Source organism: Mandrillus leucophaeus, unplaced genomic scaffold (genome assembly GCF_000951045.1).
Source record: "Mandrillus leucophaeus isolate KB7577 unplaced genomic scaffold, Mleu.le_1.0 Scaffold380, whole genome shotgun sequence".
NCBI classification, from domain to species: domain Eukaryota; kingdom Metazoa; phylum Chordata; class Mammalia; order Primates; family Cercopithecidae; genus Mandrillus; species Mandrillus leucophaeus.
Genome location: NW_012104032.1, coordinates 366,952 through 376,122, shown reverse-complemented (window position 1 = coordinate 376,122; position 9,171 = coordinate 366,952).

Here is a 9,171-nt window from a genome sequence, read left to right as displayed (position 1 = left end):
CGCTCAGCAAGCAGTGCCGGCCAGGGCCCACAGACCCCCGGGCCGGGCAAAATCCAAGGACCCAGGTCCAGCAGGGCAGCCGTGTCACCCGCAGCTGGGCTCAGCTCTGATCTTCCTGCTGCCTGACCCAGCGAGACGCGGCAGGACTGAATGTGACCTCCAGACGGGGGCTCGCGGCGGGCGGGCGGCCGGCGGGTGGGACTCTCAAACTCTACAACTTGGTTTGAGCTAGTGGGGCCCTTGCTATGTTTTCAATTACTGGCATGTGTCCCGGCAGAGATGTCTCTGAGGGTCTCAGAATAGGATGGTAATCCTGGTCACACATTTCGGGGAGTCCCTGCAGGAGCTCCAACAGCCCTCCGTTCTCTCATAACTAAAAAGTGATAGAACTACTCCTGCACTCACACCCACTCTTTGGCCTTCCTATTATAACTGTGTCCTCCTGAAATCGACCCTTGTTGATGTTCCTTCTAATAAGGGGCTTAAATGTTTGTGGAGACAACACCATTGGTTGAATGCTCCTACAAAGGGCCTGGATGCCAGATTTTGAAACTAAAATACAGGACACCTAGTTAAATGTAAATTCCAGATTTAAATAAAGCAAATAATTGTTTAGAGTAAGTATGGGCCATGCAGTATTTAGGACATAAGTAAGCATCCTGTATTTTCTCTGGAAACCTAAACCTATATGACATCTGCAAAAATGGGCATATCTCTGCTCTGGAGTTGAATCTGACCCCAACCTATTTTCCAGTGAAAACACAGCTCAACTCCAGGTCACCCTCAGTTTGGAGGATAACAGTTGAAGGACTCACCCATAAGCCTAGGTCTGCTTTAGGTATGTAAGTGTGGGGACAGGGAGATAAGGCTGGCTTGGCCCAAGGTCCTGAGCACACTTCAGTTTGCTCAGCAGAGGAGCTAAATCTTGAGGCTGGCTGCAGAATTTGCTCGCACTGGTAAACAGGGCCTGACCTCCCTGGAACTGTCAGATTTCAGATCACCCTCTTAGTTAAAACCAGACTAGGGGTATGGCGCGGTGGCTCACGCCTGTAATCCCTGCACCTTGGGAGGCCAAGGTGGGTGGATCACTTGCAGTCAGGAGTTCGAGACCAGCCTGGCCAACATGGTGAAACCCCATCTCTACTAAAAATACAAAAAATTAGCCGGGTGTGGTGGCAGGCACCTGTAATCCTAGCTACTGGGGAGGTTGCGACAGGAGAATTGCTCGAATCCAGGAGGCAGAGGTTGCAGTGAGCCAAGATTGTGCCACTGCACTCCAGTCTGGGTGATAGAGTGAAACTGCGTCTCAAAAAACAAAAACAAAAGCAAACAAACAAGCAAGCAAACAAACAAACAAACCAGGCTGGGGAGTGGTGGAGGATGGGTGAGAGAATGCTGGTGCACAGGGGTTTATCAAGGCAGTTTTCTTTAGCCTTCCTGCAGGACCCAGATGATTCTGAGATTTCTTCTTTGTTGCAACACAGTGTTAAGCTGATCATTATAAAGACTTAACGTTCAGGAGAACCAGCATTTATAGAGTTTAGGGGCTTAGAAATTTGCCAGATGCGGTGCAAAGCAGTACAACTAGCAGAGGACTTGTCTCTTTCATGCAACCTTTTTTTTTTTTTTTTTTTTTTTTTTTTTTCGATTTTTTTTTTTTTTTTTTTTTGTTGTTGTTGTTGTTTTTTTTTTTTTTTTGAGACCGATTTTCACTGTTGCCCAAACAGGAATGCAGTGCCATGATCATGGCTCACTGAAGCCTTGAACTCCTGGGCTCAAGGGTCCTCTTGCCTTAGCCTTCTAAGCAACTAGGACTACAGGTGACCAGCTAATTTTTTTTTTTTTAGTTTTTGTAAAGATGCGGTCTTGTTGTTTTGCCCAGGCTGGTCTCAAACTCCTTGGCTCAAGTTATCCTTCTGCCTTGGGCTCTCAAAGTGCTGGGATTACAGGGGTGAGCCAACAAACTTGGCTTCATTCAACCTTTCAACAAAGCACAGTGGTTCTAAACTTCAGTATGCATAAGAATCGTCTGGTGGATTTATCAGAAACTCAGATTTCTGGGCTGGGTGCTGTGGCTCACGCCCGTAATCCCAGCACTTTGGGAGACCGAGGCAGGCAGATCACGAGGTCAAGAGTTCGAGACCAGCCTTGCCAACATGGTGAAACCCCATCTCTACTAAGAATACAAAAATTAGCCAGGTGTGGTGGCACATGCCTGGAATCCCAGCTACTCAGGAGGCTGAGGCAGGAGAATTGCTTGAACCCAGGAAGAGGAGGTTGCAGTGAGCTGAGATCATGCCATTACACTCCAGCCTGGGGGACACAGCAACACTCCATCTTAGAAAAAAAAAATTCAGATTTCTAGTCCCTACTCTCTGAGATTCGGATTCAGGTGTCTGGTTTGATGCTAGAAAGCTGCATTATTAGGAAGCACCGCAGATACTGGTGTTCCATGAGACTCACTTGTTAAGTTAGAAGTATAGATTCTGGAGTCAGAAGCCTAGTTAAGGTCAGTATTTGCTTTGCCACTTATCCATTGTAAATCCTTGGCCAAGTTATTTAGCATCTCTTAATTTCTTCCTCTGGCTTGTATCTTGTGAGAACTAACCAAGATAATTCAAATAAACACGTGGATACACTTACTTGTGCTACGAATATTACTTATTTTTGTTGTTGCTATTATTCAATGCCAAGAATTATGTTGAGCACTAAAAATAGTTATCCAGCCTGTGCATCATAGTAAGACTCTGTCTCTACAAAAATGAAAAAAATTAGCTGGGCATGGCAATGCATGCCAATAGTAACAGCTACTCAGAAGGGTGAGGCAGGAGGATCACTTGAGTCTAGGAATTAGAGGTTACAGTGAGCTATGATCCCACCACTGCACTCCAGCCTGGGTGAGAGTCAGACTCTGTCTCTTAAAAAAGTAAAGAAAAAAGCAGTTATCAAAAGGAAATAAACAACCTGCTCTAGTGGTGAACACAGACTTTCTAGCTGTTGCTACCCTAGGCTGTTCTTGGCTTTGCAGAGCTGATAACTTTATATTCAGAGCTCAGCTCAAACTTGCCCTCATCTGAGGCATTTCTTGACCACAGGATCTAAAGAGAGCCCCCCCATCACTCTGTCACATTACCCTACTTTTATTTTCTTCATAACACATAACATTATCTGAAATTATCTTGCATTGTTTTTACTCATTTATTATCAGTTTCCCTCCACTAGAGACTAAATTTCCTGAGGGACCCTCTCTGTCTTGTAATCTGCTGTGCTCCCAACACCTAGAACAAGGTGTGGCAGAGTAGGCACTCAATATTTGTTGGGTAAATGAAGAAAAGTCTAGTGAAGAGGCAGAAGCATACACAATTACCTATGAAACAATATGCTAAGTGTCAAAGGCTTTGGGAGCTGCATTCTAAATTGTAGCAAATAGGAAATTCCATACTGTATCACTCCTAGACAGGACAATAAAATCTCCCACTTTTCTGAAAACCTGTAAGTTGTGAGATTTTTTTGAGGCAAGGACAACTGCACATGAACTGGTATTAGAGCTCTCTAGACCATTTCTCAGGAGGCAGTGCAGAGAAGTGTTCGTATTTTGTTTTCATGTGTGAAATCAGCTTTAAAGTAGAGGTTTCTTGGAAGTAGGAAACTTGAATGGATGGAAAATGCCTTTAATAACCAAAGTTACTACAGTTTTTAAGGTATCCCCAGTGCTGATATATCTCAAGATTGGGATGGATCTGCTAGAATTACACAGAGTAAAGAGAGGACTCTCGGACTCTATTCTAGGCAGGCCTCTGGGGAGAAAATGAAGTTATTTTTTTTCTCCTTATCATCAGGACAAAGCACACCATGAGCAAGCATGAGACTCCAACAAGTGTGGATGGAAATTAATTTGACAAATCTGAAACCAGCTTTGCAAAATTATGACTGAGACAGTGAAAGAGATCTAACTTAACCGACTCCATCTCGCTTCTAATCAGGCTGTCCTTATTCATTCCCGGGCATAGGCTGAACTAACTTTGGAGAAACTTATAGTTTGTGGTTTGTGACAGATAACAGCCCTTTCCCAGGGCAGACATCCTTGTTGCCTGGGGACTGGATTGCCTTTGTAGGACTAACATTAGCCATAAGATTGGAAATTATGGTTTGGGAGTCATGCAGCTGGAGACTACAAGATTCTGACCCTCCCTGGACTGCTCCTAAGATCAGTGCTTGAGATATTTTGCGGCCCCTGCACTTGATGGATCGCTGGTACCATTCAGATCGATGAACTGGCTCATCTGATCTTGTGGCGCTCCCATCCAGGAACTCAGTGCAAGAAGACAGCCTCGACTCTTTATTATTTCATCCCTGACCATCAGGACTCCTGGTTCACTGGCTTCCCCCAACCAAGTTGTCCTTAAAAACTCTGATCCCAAAACGCTTGGGGAGACTGATTTGAGTAATAATAAAATTCCAGTCTCCTGCACAGCTGGCTCTGCATGAATTACTCTTTTTTCATTCTAATTGCCCAGTCTTGATGAACCGGCTCTGTCTAGGCAGCGGGCAAGGTGAACTCCTTGGGAGGTTGCAAACCCTCTTTCTATGACTGTAAGTCATCATTAAGTATTCCAAAAATAGGTGGGGCTGATAAACTCATAGCTCAGGCCTGGCAGCTATAGATTATTCTTTTGTTTCAAATGGGTATCACTGCCATTTAAATGAACTATGAACAATAGTTCAATTGATTGAACCTAGAAATGCATGGAATAGCTCATAAGTTGTTCTGTCCAATGACAGCCACTAGCCACAAGTGGCTACTTAGATTTAAATAAAAGCCAAATAAAATTTCCTTAGTCACATTGTAACCAAGTATCCCCATTTTTCTAAGAGATAGTTTAATGAATTTTTTAAAAATCTCTCTTCTTTTCCCCCTTCTCCTCACTTCTTCCTTAGCTCTTTAGAAATGCAATTGTAGCCTTTTACCTCCTCTTTACCAGACACTCCCTACGGGGCAGGTTCATCTAACTATGTACTTAGGAGCTCCAGAGAGGAACTCTCACCCACTGGGAGGTTGCCTTGAGAGACAACAGTCCATCTACAACCCAAAGTATGCCTGCTACAAAGCTTCCTCTTACCTGGAGAGTTTTGGCCACTTTTACAACCAAGTCCTGCCCACAAAAGGCACCAGCAGTCACCGTCCAGTAGATAAGGCACTGAAGGTAGTATGCAGACCCCTCAACCACTTGCTTCCTCCCCTGTGTGCCATTCATGCCAGTATTCCAGGCCCCGTTTCAAAAGCACCCTCTTTCTGCTCCAAAAGTGAAGTGGCACCCTTAAGGCAGAAAACCTATACTTCCTCCCCTAAGGTAGCTTTGGAATAAAATATCATTTTCTTTATACCAGATCTCACTCTTGTTAAGTGGACTCTGCAAGCAGCGAGAGACTGAACCTGCATTTGAGTTACAACACTAACTGTAGTTTAAGTGCTCAATAGCCACATATGTCTAGCAGTTACTATACTGAGCAGTGCAGAGACATTATCACAGAAAATTCCATTGCACAGTGTTGCTCAGGAACTGATGATTTTAGCCCCATGTTGTGGTGAGTGATCTGTTCTTGGAAAGGACAATATGGTGGACTCACTTTTGGGTGCCAGCAAGGGGGCAAAACTGAGGTTTTTGTGAGACTCCCAAACAGCTAGGAGGGAGGGAAACCAGACAAAGGAGCTGAAAATTTGTTCCACTTCATCAGAAACTGAAAGGATGAAGGGATATGGGTTCACTGAAGATATTTACTGCTTTACTAGGACTTGATCAGAAATTCGATACTTCAAAAATTTGACTTTGTGCTGTTTGCAACTTGATTCTCCTTACATTTTTATTTTTGAAAATAATAACCTGTTTTATCTGTTCTATTAGGCAACAAGGAGAGGGGGTTTTGGTCACGCTAGGGCCAAAGTTTAAAAGGTAGAGGTGATATATGCAATAGTAGTAAACAGAAGCAAAGGGGGGAATCTTAAGGCAAAAGTGACAACACAAGGGAAAGGAATTGGAAAAGACATTCTTTTCCATGCGGAGATTTCCTTTAGAAGAGTCATTTTCTACTTAAACTTTGGAGGATTTGTGTTTCTTTTGGCAAATAATGTGATTTCTTTTTGTAGAGAGATGAATGATGTAAAATCACGGACTTTGCCCTTAAGGGAACCTTCTTGTTCCTCCACTCTTCCATTGTTTTATGATATTGAGTATTTTAGTAATGAAACCCCTAAAGTATACTCTGACTTCAGTTTCAGCTTATAAATTAGATCTGCTCTTCAAGAGCCATTTGAGTTGCAGTCCCTCCAGTGCTATCTTTTGCATACCCAAATTATTGGGGGCACTGTAGTTTGGCCAACTTTTAATCATTCAGAGAAGTAGGAGAAGCAGACATGGCTAATTACTAGGATTAATGATAGTTAATAAGAGCAAACATTTACTGAACATTTACTGTCTGCCAAACACTATGCGAAGTGCTTAATGCTTAACATTATCTCATTTAATCCTCACATCATTTCAATGAGACAGGTATTATTTCTGTTTTATAGAAAAGGAAAATGAGACTGTGAGACTGAATAACTTATTCCAGATGAGACAACTAGTAAACAGCAGAATCAAGGTTCAAACCTAGGATTGTCTGATTCTAGAGCTTGCACTCTTATCCACTACTCTGGACAAGAATTTTTAACTATATTAATATTCCGATTTAAACTAATTGAAATCAACACTAGTGTTAGCAATTTCCTATTGAAATTAAAATCAGTTAAAAATGTTTCAATGATTATAGAATCATAAACCGAATAGGCCTTTTCTTGCTGTTTTAAGTAGTTCAGAAAAGCCCTAGTGTAGTATATTGGTGTGACTAGCAGGTCTCAGAAACAAATGCATTCGATAAGTGCATTTGATGTTTTTCATCTCTTCTTCTTTCCTGTGAGAGTTCCTGGGGAGATCTTAATGATGATAGTTGACATAGATCAAAGGCAGACAAAACATTAAAGGAGAAACCGCTGGAAGGAGCCTGGCTGATGGAACAGAAACTCCCTGAAGAATCCACACCTGAATGATTAAAAAGCATCAGCCTAGCCTGTAAAGTTTGAAGTTGAATATTCGTGAGGAAGCTACCCTCCTACTTGTTGATGAGGCAGAGAGAAAGGTTCAACTTGTCAGAGAAATTTATGCTTCCTGCCATATTATATTGAAATAGGAACCAGCTTGTTACCTACTCTTTTTTTTTTTTTTTTTTCCTTCTCAGCAACATAGATTTAGGCTGAACTTATGTTCAAATAGCTGCACAAATCTCCATGGGTATGAATATAAATCTATCTCTTCAAATAGACTGTAAAGCTTTCTTAGGTTATTTCTCTTATTTCTAGAACTTAAGTAAGGCTTTGCTGACCACTGATAATACATTTGTTAGTTAATGCGTATACAGTTTCCAGTCTAAAGGCAAATAAAAAGTGAAAAGGGGCTGGCAGGTTGGCTCACTCCTGTAATCCCAGCACTTTGGGAGGCTGAAGCAGGCAGATCACCTGAGGTCAGAAGTTTGAGACCAGCCTGGCCAACATGGCAAAACCCCTGTTTCTACTAAAAATACAAAAATTAGCCGGGCGTGGTGGCAGGTGCCTGTAATCCCAGCTACTCAGGAGGCTGAGGCAGGAGAATGGCTTGAACCCAGGAGGTGGAGGTTGCAGTGAGCCGAGATTGTGCCATTCATCGCACTCCAGTCTGGGTGACAAGAGCAAAACCCCATCTGAAAAAAAAAAAAGTGAAAAGGTTGGAATGCTGTTGTTCACTTGCTGTTTTAGGAATTTCGCTCACGTACAGTTCAAATTATTTAGAAGCTGAAAATAAAGTACCTGGTTATGTATAGAAAAACTTACAGCTAAAAGGTGAGATGAACTAGGTCTACAAGGTTGGATTGATGTGAAATTAAAAGGGCCACGAAAGCCAGAACTTAAGTTTTTTTAAAAAAAAGTTAAAACGCGCCGGGTGCGGTGGCTCATGCCTGTAATCCCAGCACCTTGGGAGGCCGAGGCAGGCGGGTCACAAGGTCAGGAGTTCGAGACCAGCCTAGCCAACATGGTGAAACCCCGTCTCTACTGAAAATACAAAAATTAGCCGGGCGTGGTGGCGCGCGCCTGTAGTGCCAGCTACTAGGGAGGCGGAGCCAAGTAGTGAGCCAAGATCGCACCACTGCACTCCAGCCTGGGCGACAGAGCAAGACTGAAAAAAAAAAAAAAAAAAGTTAAAACGCTCAAACTAATCCCACTTGTTAAAATACAAAACCTGAAACTATTTCAGTTTCTTCTGTAAACTGAGTTGGAGACAGTAGGGTTTAACCAGGAATGCTCTTTTGGGCCTTTCGGCGCTGACGTCCTGGGATATTACACCAGGTTCAAGATACCAGCTTGTGGAAAGAGAGCTGCTAAACTTGGCCATATGCTTTTTGCACGATATTCGACCACTATCCCTCACTTCACCAGTTCTTTTAAGGCTGCAAATATATTTGACTCACGTGAGAGTCCCTACAAGTGAGTACAACGTCGGGCCCCAAGGAGGCGCCCAATAAATACTGGCACCGCAGGGCCAAATCCCGAGTTCCAGTTCAGAACCCTGCAGAGGTCAGGCTTCCTCCCTGCCTCCCGCCCCTCAACACACCCACTCACTCCCCCAAGTAATTAAGTCTAAACTGGGGCCTGCACAGTTATTGGCCGCGCTGGGTCTCACTGCGGATGAACTTGATTTGTTCCAATGATCTGTGACAGACATCTGCAGACAGCGCCCTTAACAGAATTAGGGTCAGGCTGTTATCAAACCCCAGGAACGCCAGGCATTGCCTCAAAGTAGATGCAAACCGTTAAATCTTCCAGGACTCAGGACCAGAGAGAGCCGGAACCCTCCAGTTAGCTACGCCGTCCGCAGTAAACCCTATTCCCCTCTTCCTCCCACTGTGTCTTGTTGCCAGAGCAACTGTGGGCGTCACCAATCTGACGGGCGGAAACAGAACAAAAAGAGTACACGTCCCCAGCTCATTGATAGGACCGTTGCGCAGACGCAATAACTTTTCCGAGTTGTAGTTGGGGCTATGGACGCAGTCCACGTCTGCGCAGTAGTTTTTACGCGCCCCGGCCTGCCTTAGCGCCTGCGCAAA